The 22,691-nt window shown below is 45.2% G+C and overlaps 2 long non-coding RNA genes across 4 annotated transcripts in view; one reads left to right on the top strand and one right to left on the bottom strand.

Moving 5' to 3' along the window:
* LOC134485581 (uncharacterized) overlaps nt 1–22,691 on the bottom strand; it is a 120,848-nt gene that overhangs the window by 17,604 nt on the left and 80,553 nt on the right. Inside the window, exon 3 of one of the 2 annotated variants that reach the window (XR_015670533.1) lies at nt 1,469–1,607. The exons of the other annotated variant lie outside the window; for it this stretch is intronic. This is a non-coding gene — a long non-coding RNA (uncharacterized LOC134485581). The remainder of the gene's footprint in view (nt 1–1,468; nt 1,608–22,691) is intronic. 2 annotated transcript variants of the gene reach the window in all.
* The window catches only part of LOC102551152 (uncharacterized), a 57,594-nt gene that overhangs the window by 14,265 nt on the left and 20,638 nt on the right, over nt 1–22,691 (top strand). The window contains exon 2 of one of the 2 annotated variants that reach the window (XR_015670555.1): nt 20,629–20,695. The exons of the other annotated variant lie outside the window; for it this stretch is intronic. This is a non-coding gene — a long non-coding RNA (uncharacterized LOC102551152). The remainder of the gene's footprint in view (nt 1–20,628; nt 20,696–22,691) is intronic. 2 annotated transcript variants of the gene reach the window in all.

Raw genomic sequence — 22,691 nt, 5'->3', positions numbered from 1 at the left:
TGTGTAGGCCAAGCTGCTCTCAGTCTTACAGGACTCTTTCATTTATACCTGAATAAGGTTAAAGGTAGCAGGACTCCTGCTTTGGATTACTTCCGTTTGTCTCCACACACAACCATCAACACGCACATTCACTGCCTCCTACCATCTGTTAGGAGATATATTATCAGAATGCTCCAAACAGTTGAGAAAAATCTCTAAAATGTTTAATATGCATGGTCCTCTATTTAACCGAGGACTGGGACATCTTGTGGAGAGAAGGCAACTGGCACAGTAGTCTCGTTATGTCCCCACCATCTCCAGTTCGTGCCTTCCCATCTGCTTCTCGCTGCTGCTGATACACTTGGGTGCAATTCAGGTTCCGAGCAATCCTGTCTTCTGCACAGAAAGGTGCCTGTTTGATTGTTTGCCCATCTACTCGAATGGCTTCCACGCAACCGTATTTCCTTTCCCACCTTGCCAAGTGCTCACACTCCTATCAGTCTCCAAAATAAAAGCAAATCAGGAATAGATTTTATGATGTGTAAAAAAGGAGAAGACACTTCAGATGGTGCAAAAAGACAGGGTTAGACCTCTGCAGGGACTAATGCATAATCCAATGAGCTTTGACTTAGAGCAGTGTGGCTGGCTTGCTTGCACAGGTTTTAGTGAGTGTCTTTGGGCTTGAATATCTCCTCCATCACCTTGGATTTGTGGTCTCTTCCTGGACTATAACAGGACTACTATAAAATGAACAGAGCTAGAAATGGCTAACTGTTTAACTGTTTGCAGGGATCAACACTAAATGAAAATTCATGTTCTTTACTGAAAAGCAAGGGTTTGGGGTGGAACACCACAAAAGGCACTAAAATGTAAGCGCTGCTCTGTCACATGGAGTTCTGAGTATGTGAGGTAAGATGACTCTCATAGATACCTGAGGACCCTGCCCTGTGTCTGGAAATGTGTGTAGTGTATTAGTTAGAGGTTTATTCTTCCTGACAAGGACTAGGAGGCAGGGAGATTGGGCCAAGGAGCCTTCTTTCTTGAAAGCTCTTTGTCCAGTCACTGAGCTGTGGATACAGTGTGTATCCCCAGGTTAGGGTTCTGTCCTCCAAAGAGATTTTTTTCTTGCTTCTGGTGTGATCTCAGTTAGTTCTCATGGGAGTAGATTCTTATTAAAAGATGAATCTGATCCCTAATTGCTCTGACTTGTTTTGCTAGGTGACAGCTCCTTCTCAACTGTATTCCTGCCATGATGCCACCTGCCAGGCTGGGCTTTCTCTCTCCAAATCTATGAGCTACATAGATAAAGTTCTTTTCCTTATAAAAGATGCAGCCTCTGGTATTCTGTTACAGAACAGAAAGCAGGCTGGGATCGAACTCTTGGCCAGAGGGTGATCTTCAAGGGATTGAAATCTCTTTGAAAGGACTCAATGTCTGGGTGACTGTAGAAAGAAAATTCTCCTCAGCAGATTGACCAACGGGTACTCACAGGGTTGTCAGCCAAGGACAGGGATCGTTACTTCCCACGAGACACTGCGGAGTGCATGGATCTGATCTTGATCTTCGGCGCCAGGTTTCTTGCAGAGTTTTGGTGACTGCCATGTTGGGACACAGGGATTGGGCAAGATCTAAGACCCAGGAAGTGGTAGGAAGATAGTAAAGGGTAACTTTGATTCGGTGGAGTCACAGAGGCCAACATGCATGCTCCTTTGTCCCATTGGACTTCACTTTTGAACACAATATGAAGGGTCAGTTATTAACAATGAAGCCAAAGAAATGGTTACCCAAAGACAGGGCTCTTCTGACCAGGGAACCTTTATGAAACTGTTGACCAATCATCCATGAGAAAATCCTGTGAGGGAATCACCTGTAAGGTTTTTTTACACGGTGCTTGAGACAAAGCTAGAAGTAAAAACCAGGTGTACTGGGTGGTATCCCTACCATTGCCACATGTATGTGTGACCTGTGAGGTGACACACATAACTGTAATCCCATCATAGGGAGGTAGAGACAGGAATAACAGGAGTTCAGAGCCAGCCTTATTTTCACAACATGTTGAAGGCCAGGCTGGGTTACATGAGACCCTGTCTCATATAAAAAAAGTGTGGAAATGTTATTGATGTTCTTATTGACTAGACCATGTATTTGACATGGAGTGTAACGTTAACGTGTGGCAGCGAAGTTTATGAATGGGATCATGTTGATATTTGAGAAGTCGATGAGGGAAAGAGCATCTAGTAAGGTCATTGACCAACTGCAGCACTGGCCTGGAGCTTCACGGTGGCCCATCAACAAGTCAGCTTTGGCTCTGTACTTGCTTAAGTATGGTTTTGTTAAATACAACCTCAAATCGACCCTTATTTTAGATGAGGAATGGGTTTTCCAGAGTTTGGTTTTGTAGGTTGATGTCTATATGCAGGTGAGGGCTGGCACAAGTTAAGGCGAGGCCTGTAGTTGGACAGTGAAAAGTAAGGTGGGGACAAAGTTTTTGTAAGGCGGGAGAGAGGAAAAAGAAGGAAGGAGAAGAACCAAGGTGGAGGCAGAGAAGGATGACCCAGATCCATGTGGCCTAAATGGCCATAAGTAGTTGTGAATATTTCTTAAAGGACGGATTTCTATAGGTCAATTTATCTTATCTAGGTGGGCAGTTTACATCCTTATCAATTGGTTGTGAGTTTATTATGTGGATGTTTTGTAGATTGAGAATTTAACATATAAATCTGATAGCTAAATTACAAGCATCTGGAGTTTTGATTTTAATGGGTTGCTAGGAGTTGATACTATAACCATTAGGGAGCGGTGGGCAGTGTCCATGCCAGAGAGCCAGCCAGGAGAGGGTGGCCATGGCATGTGGCTAGTGACAGGGGCAGAGAGATCGCCAGGGACAGAGAATAGCGGGGAGTAGCATGGCATGATGCCCTAGAACCAGCCACCACTGAGATGAATATACCCCGCTAATGCCGTATGCCGTATGGCTCGACAGTGCCAGCTAGTGAGGGTCTGAGGGTATTTTTATCGTTTACAGCAACAGGGTTTTCCAGAGTCAGCTCGAGCTCAGATCATCCTTTAAGAACAGTTGCAGTTTAAATGACTAGGAACCACAGCGGTAGGAGAAAGCCCTTCCTCCGTCCCCCGGCTTGCATTTGTAGCTGTGCTTCCCATGGCTAGGCAAAGTGACTCTAGGCCCCTAATCATTGAAATAAACTTCCACCGGAGGGGAATAGTCTTGGAAGGAAGTGTCAATCAGTGTGTCGCCGGGAGCAATGTGAGCCCAGATGAGGTGCCAGCCCTGTACCATCAAAGGCCTTCCGTTCTAAGAAACTGCTTTGAAGAATCCAGGAACACCGCACACTTCCCACGTCCATCTTCTCATCTGAGTGGCAGCGCTCATTCGAAGCTTAACCACTCCACTTTGAAGTGCTCACCTTGTCACACGAGTGTGCTGGCTGTGTTTGCACAGGCTTTCTGAATACTTGGCCCTAGAATTCTAAGCCATACACTGATGGCAGCCACTCAAAGAAATGGCCAACCTTTTCCATCTAGAGATCAGGACAGATAAGAAATGGTCAAAGAAGAAAATCCTTGAAACAAGGAAAATTTCCCTTAAAACAGTATGGTCTTTTCTCAGTATTCTCTCTCTGGAAGCCCAAACCCTTGCACCAATCACCTTTTTTTTTTAAAGATTTACGTTTATTTGTTTTTATTAATTTTTTTGCACGTGGGTCTGTGTGGGTGTATGTTTGCATGAGTGCAAGTACCTATGGAGGCCAGAGGAGAATGTTAGATACCTTGAAACTGGTGTTAACTGGCTGTGGTGAGCTGCCAACGTGGGTGCTGGGAATCGAACCTAGGTCCTTTGCAAGAACACTACATACTCTTAAGCACTCAGCCATCTCTCCAGGCCCCATCAATCAAGTCCTTTGTTTGCAATGGAATAATAGTTGTGTCTGATCTACATATACCCTTCTGGTCCTCTAGGCTACTTATGATATCTCACACAGTATAAAGTGTAACAAACAACAGAGCACTTTATTGTTTGAGGGATCATGGTAAGGAAAGCATCTGTGCATGATCAGGATAAATGGGGGCTCCCCAGGATTTCCAATCCACAGGACACTGAATCCATGCATGCAGAATCCACAGATGTGGAAGGTCATCTGCACGTGGGGTTGGGGGACCATCGCTTTCTCACTCGATCTCTGGGAATTTCTTGGTTAATTTCAAGTGCAAATTTCTCTTATAGATGAGGCAGGGCAGAAGAGTTTTAGTCTGCCAAACAGTGGGTATAGAAGGCTGCCCAAGGGGTTGGGGATTTAGCTCAGTGGTAGAGCGCTTGCCTAGGAAGCGCAAGGCCCTGGGTTCGGTCCCCAGCTCTGAAAAAAAAAAAAAAAGAAAAGAAAAAGAGAAGGCTGCCCAAGTCAATCTGTACTATTCTCAACAGTAGCCAGGGCCCGGAGTCTGGCTTGGTGGGCAATGTGCTTGCTGAGCAAACACGAAGACCCTAGTACAGATACGCAGCACCCGCTTAACAGCTAGACTGCGGCACACATGCACATCTGTGACCTCAGCACCAGGCATGAGCGCATCTGAGACAGCTTGCTCCTGGTGCCTCACTAGCCAGCCAGTCCAGATGAAGTGCTGAGCTCCAGCCTCGGTGAGAGGTGTTGTGTCCAAACGAAAGTGAAGAATAATAGAAGACACCAGACTTTGACCTCTGATCTCCACAGGCACAAGCATGGGTGAGCGTGCACACACACACACACACACACACACACACACACAGGGACTTTTCAAAGCGCCTTCTATGGATAAGCTAGCAACCTCACCACCAGAGGAGGAGACTTTACGGGCCGTGCTCAGCTGCTCTTTCTGTGACAAAGCCTGTTACTTCTACAGATCTAACACATTATCTTTTGATTTTTTTTCCTTCAAAAGTAAGCAACACATGGTAACAGAGTCAGGATCTTCAGCGAGGACCGGAGGATGGAGGAGACAACACAGCACACTACTATAATGTGATAGTGCTGTCCCAGGGGGCCAGGAGCTACTCGCATGGCTCCAGTTGCTTTATTAAGACAAGATTGTGGAGAATACACATAAACATTTGAGTCACCTGATTAGTCATCTCAGTCACCTGAGGATACAGCTTGGGGTGGATATGGAGATGGTGGGAAGTAGTTGTATTTTTGAACCCGTTAGAATTATTTGAAGAAAAAGAAAAAAGAATTATTTGAAGAATTGGAGTGGAGTACAAGATAAAGATTCCAAATAATATTCAAGTGCTTCGCCTGAGCTATTAGAAAATCGAAACTACCTTTGGTTGGAGAGAGGAAAACCGAGAAGAGGTCTGGGGAGAGCGTCTTAAGAGCTAGGGGTTGAGGACATTAATGAATGAGGTGCCCTACAGCCATCTAAGCAGGGATACAAGATTCTTTGGGAGTTAAGAGAAAGGTTGGGCCTAGACACGAAAATTTGCTAGTTTTTAACATGAAAAACTAGTTAAGAAAATGCATAATGTCATCGCTGAAGTCAATGATGGAAAAACTTAGGCAAGTTACTCCAAATACAGCTTACTGATAAACAGTGCGGAATTGCCTAGGAACGCGTTAGCTATGCAAATCCGTTGGCTTATCTGTGCCCTGGCAATCAGATACTCTTTGGGTAGGGCCCTGCACATTGGTACAATGAGCCTTCCAGGTGTTTCCTTTGCCTACTAAAATTTGAGAACTATTGATTTAGAAATGAGAGAGCAAAGAAGGCCAAGGAAAAACCCAGATTGGAAGAAGACCAGAAGGCGTGGGTGTGCTGGAAATCAAACCAACAGAGTCGCATGTGGAAGGGGCACCCGTGGTATGCCATTCCCCAAGAACTACACACACTGTCTCCAAGGTGGAGGACACTCTGCCATCTGTAAGTCAAGCTTTGGTGGAGTAGTGTAATGGCCACCGACCTGATGAGCAGACTTTAAGAGAGAGGGGGAGGGGCAGAGGGAGGTGCTCAGAGGACCTTGGCCTCAGGGGGAAAGACTGGATGGACAATGGCTGAAGTGGGGAACAGTTGAGAGAGGGCTCTTTTCGTCTCTCTCTTTATTCCTTTATCCCTCCCAGCAGCGCCCTTTTCCTTTTAGATGAAGACTAGACAGTGCATTTTCATGAGGCAGTGTTTGGTCCAGATGAGAAGTCATGATGAGAGAGGCTGGAAGGAGCCAGTGGGAGAAGGTGAGATGGAGGGCCAGTCACTAGCCAGGAGCATCCACCTGGGTCCTCCTTCCACAGTAATAAGCAGGACGACGACATGGGTGAGCAGGGGACTTGCTAGTAATCCCAGAACCGGAGAGGCAGAGGCAGCAGAACTGCGAACTCTGAGACAGCCAGGGCTACGTAGAAAGACTTGGTCTCAAGACGAAACAGGTATTTACCGTGAGGCAGGAAAGTGAAAAGGAAGAGAAAACGAAAAAGAAGAAATACAATCTGGAGCCAATCTGGAGCCAAAAAGGAAGAGGTAAAAGAGAATTATGTAATGAGAAGAGAGACATAAAAACCAGAGAACAAAGAAAGGAGAAAAAGAAGGGAAATGCTAAGTCACAACGACATGATCATCTCTTTGAAGGGCTCAGCCACATTTATGACAAGCACACGCCAGATAGTTCTCAGAGCATCCCATGAACCAGAATGAGGCCTTAGCAACCCCTGGATATCATGATCAAAATATTCAATTTCAACAGGCTTTGAATGAGCAAGTAGTAGACTCCTCAGATTACATCAGGGTCCAGTCGGTAACTTGATGACATTTTATGTATTCTGATTTTAAAGGCTTTACACGATATGCTCGAGTGATGTCAAAACCTCGTGTACAGGATGAAGCCCTTCACACAAGCAAGGCGCTGCCAGTCCTTTCGGACAAGAGACGGTCTAGGTGTTCACTCACTGCCAGGTGTGAGTCTCCGAGGAATCGGAGAGACCTCCAGTCCCTTCGTGGACCTCTCTTAGAAGCAAAACTGAGGACTAAATCCAAAGTTCCCTTAAGTCCTTAGTCGCCTTTCCCAGGATGGTGTCTAAGTCCCAGGTAATGGCATAGCCTAGGACACTGGTGGGAAGGAAGGGGTGAGTCTGAGCCTCCCCCGACTGACATTCTCTGAGACATGCACCTCCGATCACTCAGACCACCGTGTTCGCTCAGATGGTCTACTTCTTAGTTATTTTCAGTTCCTGGAAATATTTCTTGGTCTCTTGAAGTGTTCTGAGACCTAAGGAGAGGCTAGGGCTCCCCAGAGGCCTTCACTATTTCCTCTCCTCCTCCCTGGGCTTTTCCAGGAATGGATGCATTAGGTCCCACCCACCGAAACTCCAAAGTTTTGTGGCCAGTGGTGGGGACAGGCCTGTGGGGTGACCCATTGGCTCCCTCCCTCCCTCTGACAACCCGTTTCCTGCAGCGGGGAAGCACACAGAAGTGGGGACAGGAGGAATGAACAAATGAAAAATTAGTCTTATTATGTTACCGTTCAAAGCTTTTGTTTATGGCCTGGGTTCCTGAAAAGGAGAAATCAATGGTTTGATCAGTTGATATTCATGCTTGGACACCCAGCAGTGATGGAGACACAATCCCGGGGACTACAAGGTGAGGGAAAGGGACTCACGAAACAGCAGCTATTACTTCCATTGCTACTGTTACATGAGCACACATGTCTCACTCTAGAAAGCCTCTACTTCGTCTCGAATCGCCAAGCCAGCACAATGTCCGGTAACATTCGTACCTTGATGTGGGTTGATGGCAAGGAGCCCAGATGCCCCCCCGGTAGGCAGTAGGAAGGCATTGCTGGCAGGCACTTGAAACAAGTGCCCCAAGAAAGAGAGGAGCACATTTTTTGTTTCAGATCTGGGACTTTGCTCAAAGCACGTTTTCCGATCCCAGGAAAATGCACTAGTAAGTTTCCATGTGACGATGTCTACCTGGGAGGCCCCGTCCCTCTTGGCACCATCCCACTCCAAAGAGGCCCTGCTTGGAAATCTCATTTTTCTTACAACAGATGCTGGGGTTCGGTCCAGATGTCTTAGACATGTTTTCAGTGTGTGCACAGCGCAGGCCTGGGATGGAAAGTGAGCCAGAAAGGGATGGAGAGGGTGTTAGGGCCTTCTCCCTCCTCTGCCTGGCTCTCTGCACGGATTTGTTTTCTCCTACAGACCTGGCTGGCAGTAGCAAGGGTTTTGGAAGTGGAGCGTGTTGAGGGCCAATCTAACAATCTGGATCCTTTCAGTGGAAAACAGTGTCTGTCTGTTTGTCTGTCCGTCTGTCCATAATTCTTTTCTTTTTCATTAATTTATTTATTCACTTTATATTCCAATATCCGCACCCCTCCTCCCAGACCCCCTCCCACATCTCCCCTCATCCTCCCTCCCCTTCTCCTCTGAGAAGGGGGAAGCCCCCCTAGGTATCACCCCGATTCTGGCCCATCAAGTCTGGAGTTGGGGCTGTCCCTGAATCTGTTGTCTGTCTGTGGATCCTATTCCCTTAACTGGGCTGCCTTGTCTGGCCTAAGTGGGAGAGGATGGGCCTAGTCCTGAGAGATGACTTTCTTTGAAACAATGTTCAAACTTCAATCAACCAAGAAACAGAACAACAAAACAAAGCAAGGAACTAAGGTATTAGCAATGCTAATGCTAACCCCACCCTTAAGATTCTCTTTCTTTTTTTTTCCCTGTCTGGCATGGGAGACCCAAGAGTCAACATTTGTAGTGAGCACCGCTGGAATTCTGATACAGGTGATTCCAGCCAACGTGCTGACAAGCACACGGGGGAGGGGCTTCATGAGGTCTGTGTTAGCCTTTGGCTTTTCCTAGGCTTCAGACCTTGCCTTGTCCCTACAGCCAGGTGCAAGCTAGCATCTATTCCTGTCCACCCACGGCAGTGGTGCACGGAAACTGCCCTTGTGCAATTGTGAGCTGTGAACCACAAGGCAACTGCAAAACAAGACACCGACGCAAATACACACTGGAAACAGCTTCTGGATTGGATTTTGCAATTCTGAAGCACTTGCTGGCTCCATGCAGTTTAAGATTTCCCTGTAGACTGCCTTCCTGTTGGTTGTCTCAGACTTGCTTTTGTCTCTTAAAAGCTAGGCAACTTCTAGGGAAGAGAATGCCATCGTGTATTTTCTTCAGTTTCTCCAGTGTCTACCACCTATCGGTGTTCGTAACTGGAGGAAAGCCTCTGACTTCTTACCCGGGTGTATTCCCAGAGGTCACTGTTGCTCAGTTATTTGGATTTTGTAGCTCCTCAGCACAACCTACTAGAAGGTAGCGATGCTCCCAAATGTTTGTTTAACAAAAGCAGTTGAACTATATTCAGATAGCACTACAGGATCTAAAATAACCTATAATGTAGGTTTCGATGGAAAATGGGATCCAGATTCTAGTAAAAGACGCCAGGAACTCATGTTTTTCTGGTTGTTGTTCCAGAAAAGGACTGGACTCATGCTGTAGGAACTCCCTCTGCCCCTTGACACACACACACCGAGTGCATGCACACGCTCACATACCCCCACACACACACCACACAAACACACACCACACAAACATGACACAAACAAACATACTCACACATAAACAGACAGACAGACAGACAGACAGACAGAATGGAACAGGTATGTACCTGTCAAAGATGCCCCCACTAGTTCTAACAGTCAGAACAAGTGATCTAGAAGAAAGAACATTACAGGGAGACAGGCAGTCCTTGAGAGATTGGAGGACTGAGTCCCTTATCAGCAGTGCAGAGGCCAGTTAGAGCTATCTGACTATTGTGACATAACAGCAGGGTGGTGGTGACACCAAGTGAGGATTTATAAATATTAGAAGGGATTTTGGTTATTTATCACTGGATAATGAACCACTAGAACATGGTAGTTAAAAAAACAAACAAACAACTACTTAAAGTTCTCATGAGCCTCTCTGTTATAGGCTTGCTCAGGTGTCCGATGCATGACTGCATCCAGCTCACAGGAGGTTGGAGCCTGGGCTTGGTGGATGTGGAAGCCACTAGGTTCCCTCTCCATTTGTACAATTTTTCCATCGAAGCAGCCGTATACCACAGCTCGTGATATTTAAGAAGCAAACCAGAAATTTCTAAATACCCTCTTCTTCCTTCTTTCAGACAGTGTCAATATGTAGCCCAGGCTACCCCAAAACTTACTATACAGCTCAAGCTACAAGCTACACACTCGCCCTCCTTTAACCCCATTCAGTGCTGAGCATACAGATATACAACAAGCCTAGCCCAAAACTTGAGAAAGCAATAGCGAGAGAGAGCGAGAGCAAGAGCAGGAGAGAGCAAGACAGAGAGAGAGAGAGAAAGAGAGAGAGAGAGAGAGAGAGAGAGAGAGAGAGAGAGAGAGAGAACACTAAAGCTTATAGCCCCTAGACATGGTAATGAACTGCCTTAGTTGGTGTGAGGCTAGTTCTAGCCTGTGGGTAGTAAAAGGTCTGTACTACAGCCCCCTCAGAAGTACTGCTGACACCCCCAGGAGAAACTGCTAAATGGTTTTATTTATAGTCTTCTCGTGTCTAAAGCCAGTGTTCTGGCCATAAATTTCACCTGGTCCTCTTTTCTTCATTTTCCTCAGCCCCTAAGCTTTCTGTCCATCAACACAGCCACCCACTTTATCAGCCACAACGTCATAGAATTTTGGTATATTGCCATGGATTTCGAAGTGACGGCTAGAAAATAACACATAAATTTCCAAAATTTTCACGGTGCTTGCTTTAAAAAAAAAGAAATCTGCCTAGCCTAGAGTCACCTCTGACTGCAGTATAACGTCCTCTCAGGCTCGTGTATTGACGTGAGGGGCGACGGAAGAGGCAGAGAAGGGAGAGCACGTTGGGAATCGTGTAAAACCGTGGTGTGGTGGAGACAAGGCTGGTCGCTCCGACAGCCCCTCCCAAAGTGCGTTTCTTTTGGATTGGTGGTGGCTGTGCACCCTGCGTCTTTCTCCGATCTAAATGTGGCCACACAACTAACTTCTAACTAGAGAAGTAGATGACTCGAAGTCAGGCTTCTCAAAGGGAAGTGGGCCACTGGGACGGCTCAGCAGGTAATGGTGTTTGTCACACAAGCCTGCTGACTTAAGGTCCACTCTGATCTGCAGAAGTGGGCAGGTGATTGGAGCCAAGACAGAATGGGAAGGGTGGAAGGGAGGTGAGTGGGAGACTGGGATACTCCGATAGGAAGAAAGGGGCTCTTTCAGCGTTTCCGTGAAGGCTGCCAGGGAGATGGAAAGGCAGTTTTCATAGACCAGGATCAAATGGCAGTGGCGACAGTGCCCTTCAGTCTTTTCATAGTTATTCCTACAGAGGTTTCCCTTCCCCACCCTTGTTTACAGTTAAGACAACCAGTTTGTTTGTTATTTGAATTATAAAGGCACAGGATGAACATAACCATTCCAACAGCAGAGCAGAGAGCTCCGTACCCCAGCTTTGTCGGGGTTTTAGATTTTATGTAGAAGGTAAGTTTGATGAGGGTGATCAGATGTGTGTGTTGCCTGAGGCGCCACCACAGTTTACACTGCAGTTGGAAGCGATCAATTAAAAGGTACCTTCTGAGTGTTCTATCAGTACCTCTTGTTGAGATCCCATTTAGCTGGTGGGGTTAAGTGGTCATCTGTGGGGCTGCTCTGGAGCCCCCTGAGTGCTCCATGGTGACCTGGCCATGAGCCGTCTCGCCTGTCATGAGATGTTTTCATTATGAAATTTTACTCCGGGTTTTATAATTTAACCAAATGTGTGGACTGTCAAGGCTGTCGTTAGGAACTGCTCTTTGTAGATTTTTCCTTCTCACAGGTCATGAGAAATATTAACACTCCAGGATCTCATGGCCTGACCTGTTTCCCTAACCTGAAGACTCATGGTTATTTTTGCAAAAAAAAAAAAAAAAAACACAAGAACGCCCCACCCCCATGCCTTTTTCAAGGGCAGTTCATGGGACTGACCCTTTCCAATTGGTCAGAAGGAGATTCTCTGATTGGACATTGAACCCAAAGGAGCACCACATTCCTGAAGGTCAGCCTGGAAGAGCGTGGGGAACACCGGCTGCCATTCTATTGGCCCACAGGAAGGATCTTCACACAGAACTAGCCCCAAGAACTATCTGTGTGGGTACACGTGCATGTGTATGCTACACGTGCATGTGTGTGTGCATGTGTCTGTGTGAGAGCTGCATGCCTGTGTGTTACATAGGCTGTTCTTTTGAGGCTTGCCACAGTCACCACTCTTCCTTATATTCCATCGAGTCACTTGCTTGTTGACACTAGTTACACATCCTCTCCTCACTTTGTTTATAAGGCAGATTGTTTGGCTGTACTTACTTCTCTATTGCCCGAGGTCTCAAGAGTTTGGGAAATACTAATGCTCTGTTTTGTCTGTTGCACAGCACAGAGCGTTATGCAAGCAGGATACCTAAAAATGAATTCTGGAGATGACAGTTCTCATTAGAAATGTCAGATACCTTTGAACAAGGCAGAAGTCTCATGTGGGTTCATGATTGGAGCTTCTTCTTGGGAAGGTTTAAACATGCTGGAAGCAGATAGCAGCATAGTACAGAGAGACATTTGTCACACATTCCCAGGGATTAGCTGAGCTAGGGGAGAGCTGTGGCCGCTCGCACAGCCCAGTGACGCCTCCGAGGCTGCAATCCATCCTTTGCTTTAAGGAATCTGAACTGTGTTTGGAATAAACACATCTGGATTGAAGGTTGACTGTATAAACAAGATCTAGATCCCTTGCTTCTGTCTGAAAAGAAAATATGAAGGAACTGGTCAGGGTTTTCTGATCAGGTCTTGAAGAAGTTGAACATCACCAGCCTTCTGTTCTTTTACCTTTATTGTTTATTTGATTTCTTAACAGAGGAATCTGAGTCATGTCTTCAACATGAGCCCAAACATGGCCCTGACTTCTAAACATATTTACTTCTCAGTTCTTGTCAAACAGATTCAGAAAACGAGCTCTGAGTCTAAATCACTGCATACCGAATCCCTGAATGCCTTCCGGTCAACGATGGTGCATGACGTAGGCCTGGCTTCACTTTGCATCCTGACTCTAGCCCACTAAATGATACAGAAACACTTGCGTCGTGCCTCGACGAATTTTAGAAAGCTTTAAAAAAAATGGTGCTCAGCATCTCCAGCACAACTTGAAGCGACTGAACTGTTACCAGGGTCACTGGTGTGTGAAATGGTTTTCTTTGTCCATGTCTTTGACTTTTCATGCTCTTGAAAGCATGTTGACTTTTAGCTTATTTTCTGATTTCCAAAGACTATCTCATATTCAAATGCTTCTTCTTTAGGGGGGGGCCTGTAATTTTATAAATGCAATGAAAAATTATTCTGCAGTAATTAAACCTTGGGGGCAGAGGAACAGTGCTTACAGACCAAGCTGTCACCTTCCTAAATAAGGAAGCCAGCATTAGAGCAACCCAGGATAGATTTCACTTTTGCTGACATTTTAAAGGAACTATGGTCTCTACCATCCGATTACTACCCCAGCAACCACTGTTTAATGACATTTCCTTGGGGGTTGGAGTTGGGGTTGAAACAGGTCTAATTCTAGCCTAGACTAGCCTGAAATCTGCTGTGTAGTCTAGGTCTCAAACTTGTGACAATTCTCCTGCCTCAGCTTCCCATTCACTAGGATTATAAGCATGAACCAGCACACTGGTTCTTGATGAAACTTCCAAAAGGAAAATGGATATTCTCAGCATAAATTCTGCAAACTCAGTGCATCCACTTATGACAATGAGATTTAAGCCCAGCAGTTTGTTCCAGAAAGTATGGATTGTGCTCTTGGTTCCCTAGTAGTAATCTATTTGTGACTGTATTAAAACACAGATCACAACACACACACACACACACATACACACACAAACACACACACACACACATGAACACACGAAAAGGATTTGAAGAGCCTAGAGTGCTTTGTGTAGGGAAAACACGTCAACTTCTGGTCATGTGCTTTATCTTAGTCTCAAGAGCTCTGAGTTTCATTTCAAAGAGCTAGCTGAAGACACTACCAAATGAAAAGGCCAGGATTATCTGGATAAATTCCAGATATGTTCTCCTGCTGCAAGAAACTACAGGGTGATCCTTTTGCTTTGTTTGCATTTATTGGAATTTTTTACTTACATTTTATATGTTATCCCCTTTCCCCATTTCCCCTCCATAAACCCCCTATTCCATCACCCCTCCTCCTGCATCTATGAGGGTGCTCCCTCACCCATCCACTCCCTCCCACCTCTCTGCTCTGGCATTCACCTACACTGGGGCCTCGAGCCTTCACAGGACCAAGGGCCTCTCCTCCCATTGATGCCTTCATATGTGGCTGGAGCTAAGGGTCCATTCCTGTGTACTTTTTAGATAGTGGTTTAGTTCCTGGGAGCTGTGGAGAGTCTGGTTGGTTGATACTGTTCTTCTTAGGGGTTGCAAACCCCTTCAGCTACTTTAGTCCTTTCTCTAATTCTTCCATTGGGGACCCTGTGCTCAGTTCAATGGTTGGCTGTGAGTATCAACCTCTGTATTTGTCAGGCTCTGGCAGAGTCTCTCTGGAGACAGCTATATCAGGCTCCTGTCAGCATGCACCTCTTGACATCCATAATATTGTCTGGGTTTGGTGTCTATATTTATATGGTCTAGATCCCTAGATGGGGCAGTCTCTGGATGGTCTTTCCTTAAATCCACACTTTGTCTCCATTTTTTCTTCCTATGAGTATTTTTGTTCCCCCGTTCTAAAATGGTCTGAAGCATCCACACTTTGCTTTTTGAATTTCATGTGGTCTGTGAATTGTATCTAGGGTAATTTGAGCATTTGGGCTAATATCCACTTATCAGTGAGGGCATACCATATGTGTTCTTTTGTGACTGGGTTTCCTCACTCAGGAGGATATTTTCCAGGTCCATCTTTGTCTATGAATTCATGAAGTCATTGTTTTTGATAGCTGAGTAGTACTCCATTGTGTAGATGCACCACGTTTTCTGCATCCATTCCTTTGTTGAAGGACATCTGGGAACATAGTGGAGCATGTGTCCGTGTTATATGTTGGAGCCCAGGAATGGTATAGCTGGGTCCTCAGGTAGTGTAAGTCCAATTTTCTGAGGAACCGTCAGGCTGATTTCCAGAGAGATTGTACCAGCTTGCAATTCCACCAACAATGGAGGAGGGTTCCTCTTTCTCCACATTCTTGCCACTGGTCTGGGAGGACAAGCCTGAGGATCTGGTTCCAGAAGGTTTCATTTTAGAACAATACTTCCCAAATTTGAGTGGGCATCAAATTTTACTTGGAGGGTGTTCTAAAGACCAGGGAGATGAGTCCATTTGTGCAGTTCCTGACTCGGTAGGTCTGGAAGTAGACCAGTGGGTTTGAATGTCTAGGAATAATGTAGATCCAGGAAGCATATGCTTTGAGAGCAAATTGGCTTAGGTCCTGGGTAGGCAATGCCTGTCAGTGTCAAGCAGAGTGGCCCAGGAAATGTCAGCCTGTCAATAAATGTACTAAGGGAAAATGTGACACAAACTAAGGAGGGAAGACAGGGTTCTATGCAGTGAGGCTAGGCTGAGCATCTGAAAGGAAGGTGTAGTCAGGGTTCTGGGGAGGAATAGAACCAAAAGAATGAAACTGCATTAGGAGACGCTATCATAGCAGCTTACATTAACTAATAAGAGCTAATGCTCACACCCGAGAGGCTGAGGGCCTGGTGGTTGCTTGACCCTTAAGGCTGAATTCTTTGCAGCCAGAATAGTTTGACTCTGTCCTGCCCTACAGAGTCTAACAAGCAGATAGTCTCACTATGTAGTTCTGGCTGGTCTAGAACTCGCTTTGTAGACCAGGCTAGCCTCAAAGTTACAGGGCCTGGGCATGTCCTCCGACTTTGGGGATAAGATATGTGCCACTAAGCCTGGTGTCACATTTATTGTTGTGATAAATATTTAAGGGAACTAATTTAAAAGAAGAAATAGTTGGTGTGGGCTTATGGATTCAGAACCTTAAATTCATGGTCAGTGATCTATTGTTTTGGGCCTGAAGTGAGACAGAACATCATGGCAATGGGAGTATGACAGTTGGGAAGGACACACACACACACACACACACACACACACACTCACACACACACACTCACATACTCTCACACACTCTCACACACACATACGTTCACACACACATTCACATACACACTCACACACACTCTCACACACGCTTACACACACTCACGTTTACACACACACTCACACACATTCACACACACTCACACACTCACACTCACACACTCACACCACACTTACACACACTCACACACACCCTCACACACTCACACACTCACACACACTCACACACTCTCTCGCACACAGATTTACACACACACTCACACACATTCACACACTCACACCACACACACTCACACCACACTTACACACACACACTCACACACTGACACACATACACTCACACACTCTCTCACACACAATCACACACACATTCACACACACTCACACTCACACACTCACACCACACTTGCACAACACTCACACACTGACACACTCACTGACACATTCACACACAGACTCAGAGAGAGAGAGAGGGAGGGGGGGATGGTTGATCAGTGGCCTTCTTCATCTTTCCCTTTGTTTCATGGGGTTCCCAGGCCATCAGATATCTGCTTTCAGGACAAGTCTTCCCTCTCAGAACAGGTCGTCCCCTCTCAGTTACTGTCTGACATGCCAGTTATCTCTGGAAACATCCTCACAGGCATACTGATGAGCAGGCTTTACTCACGTCTTAGACATCTCTGAATCTAATAAAGTTGACCATCATGATCAATCCTCATCGGAACAAGGTTATAGAAGACCACCGTGGGAATTCATGGGTCAGATACAAAAAAATAACATTATTTCTGCTAAAAATCCACAGGTCATGTGACCACACCAAGTAAATAAGAAGAATTTTGGTCACCAGCTTGCCAGTCCCTGCCACACACGGATGAAGGGAAGCAAATGACACCCCAGTTGTTACTAACAGGACAAAGAAAAGGTTCACTCACAAACCAGTGATGATGCTAGTGCTGCCTCCGGAAGTGCTCCTTGGGCAGTGTCTTGCCCGTGTACCGGTCTTCCTGTAGGTGTCAAGCAAAGAGGGCTTACCTCTTCCTGTGTGTGCTTGAGGGAGGTTGTGCTCTCTCCTTCTCTGAACTAAACTTTCTCATCTAAAAATACCACATCCAGGAATGCAGCCATGTCTGGCTGCTGTAAATGGAGATGAGTGGTTTCTCCATCTAACATCCTCTGAATGGACCCATTCAAAATACCCTGGATGGAGGAGCCTGTGCTCCAATCATGGGCACACACGCACATGTCTTGCTTTGAGTGTATTTTTAGATTTTGTCACACTGTCTGGAAATGTTAATTGAGAGGGGCTACCGCTGATCTTTTGGCACATTCGGGGAATATCTTCAAGGATGGCACAACTGTGTGCTAGAGGGTTTTAACGCGCTGAGGCTGGGGGCTGTTCACTTTGGGGAAATGAAGACAGTGTGGGAATATAATCACACACACCATGCAGGTGAGCACACATGCTCACACATGCTCGCACGTGCACACACCTTCGAGATCGATTCTGCTTAGGAGAAAGAATCTTTTCTTTGTCTTGAAAAACAATCTGAGATTTATGAGTCTGATCCCCCACCTCCCATCCCCAAAGCATGCAAACCACAGAACAATTCTAAAAGGGTTTTTTAAAGAGATGAGCATTTGAAAACAAAAATCCCACCACTGAACTAACTGAGGGATACCACATCCTGAGAAAAGTGGGATTTAAACTGTGTCAGTGGGGATAGTAGGGCTGTGACTTCACTCTATGGTGGTGTCACAAAACACTTACTGGTGGCTTTCATTACCTTTTGTTTTTCCTTTTTAAGTTTCGTTTGTTTGTTTGCTTTGTTTTTGAGACAGAGTTTCTCTGCGCTGCCCTGCCTGTCCTGAAACTCGCTCTGTAGACCAAGCTGGCCTGGAACTCAGATCCGTCTGATTGCTGGGATTAAAGGCATGAGCCACCACTGCCCCGCTGCTTTTTGAGTTTTAGTTGTTATTTGCAGATGTTTGTGCTTAGGGGAGGAGTAATAACTAGTTCAAAATATTGATTTGCAATTGCATAAAAAATATCACGTAAAAGCATCTTTGTGAAGATGGTGGTTTTGAAGTAACTACCTAAACACCAGAACCACAATTTCACAGCAATTAAATGAGAACTTGGCTGCTCCTGGTGAGCAGTTTTCTCTAAGAATAAAATGTAGATAGAGTAAGTGAGAAAATAGCCTCCCAGAATTCTCAAAGGAGGGGAAGGAGATGGTGCACACACACCTTAGCTCTTGGGTGAAGAGGTGGAGATGAGCTGGGGTGAGGATGGCTTGATCTTTGAGTAGCACTCTACCCCAGGAGCACTTAAGAATCTCCCAGGAGCCTTAAAACCCTATGTGGCCGAGGCTCCCTGAACCTCTGAAGTGATTACATCCTGAAAGCCCTGGGAACAACTGCGCCAAGAAGTAAATCTCTCTTGCTTCATTTACCCATTGAGTTTCCGTGAAAGTGGAAGGTGGGAACGCACAAACCTGGACAGGGTAAGGAAGGAGATTAGGACGTCATCAACGGCCTCTTGTAGCAAAATGCAGAGTACAACCTTGACCTAAGCCCCTGAGCAGGACAGACTTGGTCTTATCCCCTCTCCCTTCACCATGAGGATCTCTGAAGTCTCATGTGCTGGGAACCAAAAGTTTCGATTCAGTTCTGCGTTCCCCTGTTGGACTGTGGTTTACCACATGCTCTGCCTCTCTTCAGCATGGCTATCCAGCTCGGATAGCTGCTTCCCCCTCAGGGTTTCAGGTGAACTATGCTCAGTGACATTTTCGATGTATTTATTGATCTCACAAATATATCCACTTCCCTAGGCTAGGAGCTGCTAATTTATTCATGGCTGAGCAAAGAAAGATCCAGATTTAAGACCTCCCACTCAGCCCCTTGGGTTACAAGGCCAGGGCCAGCTCTCTGATGAAGAGTACTGACTATTGATTGCTCTTTCCAGAGACTGGCTTCTGGGGTATGACTGCTAATGGACAGTGGCAAGCTCACCCAATCCATCCATGCACAAGACATAGAGACTGTGTTAGGTTAACATCTCCTAGTGTCTCTTGGGGATCAGAATCTCAGTGAGTTAAAATGAGGAAGTTCTTTGTCTATACAACCCATTTCTTCTAGGCCATGGTTTCAAAGGATGTGACATAGCAGAGTTTCTTGACATTGAAATGGTCCCTAGAACCATGTAGAATGGTTCTCTCAAGGAGACTGCTTACTATCTCTGTGGATAAGGAGGTCAAACAATGCCATGCCAATAGGTGAGGGTTCATTTTGTAGCTATCAGAGGAAGAACAACTAGAAATGCCAGCTTCGAATGTGTCACAGGTAAATCTCTTGACTGTCACAGCCCATGGGTAATGCAGACTTTCAACAATTTAACATTACTCCAAATCTGTGGGAAAGTTTACATTTCAATAGCCTTGAACTGGGAAACAGGAACCTACCTCGTACATAAAGAAATGGCTCTCTCATTATTTGCTTCATGCGTGTGCTATGGCAGAATGCCACAGGTGTGGTAATGTGCACATGCATGTGGAGGCCAGAGGCTGATGTCAGGAATCATTGCCAATTACTTTTTCACTGAGACGGTGTCCCTTAAACCCAGAGCTCATCAACATGGCTACTCTACCTAACCAGCTTGCTCTGTATCTCCTACAGGCAGGACACCATGCCCAGTTGGCATTTGTAGGGATTCTGGGAATCCAAACTCCATTCCTCACCCTGACTTGGCAAGTGCTCCCCACTGTGGACCTTACTCCCATTTATGAGGGAGTAGCCTTCACTGACATAAGCACCTTTTAATGTTATCACATTGCCATATCTCACGTAACTCATCGATTTTTGAAGTCCATTCAAACCATAGCATCTCATGATATGATTTCAGGATTGCTGCCTGAAATCACAGCCCATAGTTCACACTGCTCTCAGACATGTGGACCAGTCCATGGCCCCATTCTAAATATCAACCAAAGCAATAGATTCCCGAGAATGGGGCTCTCTGAGTCAGGCTGACTCATCCATTCTTCCAGGCCCTCTGAGCGCTCTGTATGTCAAGATAAATCAGCAGAAAGATTTGGGGTCTGGACCACGTTAGCTAAATTCCCCAAAGAAATATCTTTGCTGAGTTATGATTTAATAAGCAGCTTGCTCTCATGTTTTCTGCAGGTCAGTAGAAGAAAATGGCTATAAGAAAACCATTTCTACATTACTATATTAGTGTAAGCCACCTTTCAGTTTGTATTGTCACAGCAATCTTCATGCATATATTGCAGGGGAAAACATGTCGCTGTTAAGGAACTTTGTGCTTGAAACTGTGAAGCTCAACACACCTCCCCATTTCCTAGGGTGACTAATGAGGCTTAGGGTCCCGTTTACTGTTTTTGGTACAACTCTCTTTAAGCTAGATCGAAGGGGTGTTAATCCCCTCTCTTCTAATCATTGCCCTACTTTGAGGATTGCTCTTGTAATTAACATGTCTTCTTTCATACAGTGTTCGTTTTGGAAGTGAGCCGAGGTTAACAAGCATCTCTACTTCATGTTCCTACTCCATGGTTCAGGTATTTCTCATTTCCTCAAAGGCAGGTCTGGAAGGAACCAGACACAAACTGTGCGTAGTTTGTGAGGGTGTGGAGCCTCCCACAGGAGTCAAAGCCCAAGAAGCAGGCTAGAGTGGGAAGTGCTAAGCATCTTGGGAAAATCACTATGTGAATGGAGAAGCCAAGAGACTGAATTTTACTAAATGTGGTAATGTATGAGAAAGTTAGACAAATTTATAGCCAATATCTATTAAATTACAAGCCATGACTTAAACTGATCACATCTATTTCTATGACAATTGCCAAAATACTTGCATATTTCAAAGTCATAGTGTTCTTATTAGTCGTGCATTTATTTTCTGATTATTATCAACTCAAAAGGAACTATGAACAGTTCTACTAAAGTTTTCTGCTGAGTCCATTGGCTTTTAATAGTTCAAAAAGGATTTCTGATTTGGTGCCCAAGGGGTAGGTGTCCAAATCATTCTCTGATTCTAATAACACCTGGCTTGTCTGCAGGAATGGTTAACTGCTACAGGTGTGTGGCTTGCCCATCAGAAAGACACAGTCCTTACAGATTTTCCATACCTCAACTCCCCATGGATACAAAATAGTTAGGAAATAATTTTAAACAGACATCGAGCAAAAAAGTAAGCCTTTACATTGGACTAGAGGCAGGAGCTTCCAACGGGAATTCATGTGGGAAGAAATGCTTACTCTGATGAGAGATGGATAAGAGAGATGCAGAAAGTAGGACCATCAAGAGCCATGAAAACAAAAAGTTTAAGGTCAGGACTTGGGGGGCTTATGAACAAAAGGGGACTGGAGAGAAAAGTAATTGCCAAGGGAATAAAAATGCTGAATATGGGTATTAATTTTGTATGTCATCGAAAATTAATACAAGGAGTGGGGTCATAACTCAGTGAATAAAGAGCTTGCCTTTCAAGCATGAGGACCTGAGTTCAGTCTCCCAGAACTCACATAAGAAAAGCCAGGTGTGGTGATGCAAATTTTTAGTTTCAACTCTGGGGAGGTGAAGACAGGGGTATCCCTGGGGCTTTCTGGTCTGCCAGCTGTCTTACTCTATATCCTTCTGCTTTGAAAAGACACCATGACCAAAGCAACTCTTAGAAAAGAAAGCATTTTATTGGAGCTGGCTTACACTTTCAGAGGTTTAATCTATTATCCTCACGGCGAGGAACATGGCGGCATGCAGACAGACATGGTAGCTTAGAGTTCTACATCTGGTTCTCAAGACAGCAGGAGAAAGAGCTACTGGACTTGGCTTGGGTTTCTGAAACCTCAAAGTCCACCATCAGTGACACTTCCTTAGACAAGCCCACACCTCTTAATCCATTCAAATAATGCCACTCCCTCATTCAAATCTATGAACCTATGGAGGCCATTCTTATTCAAACCATCACACCAGCTTAGCCTACTTAGCAAGACCTCATCTTAAAAAGTGCATGGGTAGTACCAATAGTACCTGAGCTTGTCCTCTGGTCTCCACACACACACATATGCTTGCACCTACACACACACACATATGCTTGCACCTACACACACACACACACACACATATGCTTGCACCTACACACACACATATGCTTGCACCTACACACACACATATGCTTGCACCTACACACACACATATGCTTGCACCTACACACACACATATGCTTGCACCTACACACACACATATGCTTGCACCTACATACACATACACTGATTCACATTATCCAAGTAGCTAAGATCAAGAAAAGAACCTCCCAAAAGAATAAGCAGTTACCTGTAGATTCTGAGATAGCGCTTGAAACTGAATTGGTCGGGTTCCTTTTAATAAGTTGGAAAACTACTTTGAATTGTCTTAAGTTTCAAACCTGACCCAAATGTAGCTTTCTGTATAGGAAGCTCTTTAAGTTGAAGGTCATAAGTGGAGATTGAAACTGTTTTTTTTTTAATATCAAAAGTTTCTTATGAAATAGTTTTTGAAATACTTTGAAACAACATTTTGGTT

This window comes from Rattus norvegicus, chromosome 2, assembly GCF_021556685.1.
Source record: "Rattus norvegicus strain SHRSP/BbbUtx chromosome 2, alternate assembly SHRSP_T2T, whole genome shotgun sequence".
In the NCBI taxonomy this organism is placed as follows: Eukaryota; Metazoa; Chordata; class Mammalia; order Rodentia; family Muridae; genus Rattus; species Rattus norvegicus.
Note: the sequence above shows the minus strand (reverse complement) of the source record. Positions and strands in the feature narration are given on the sequence as shown.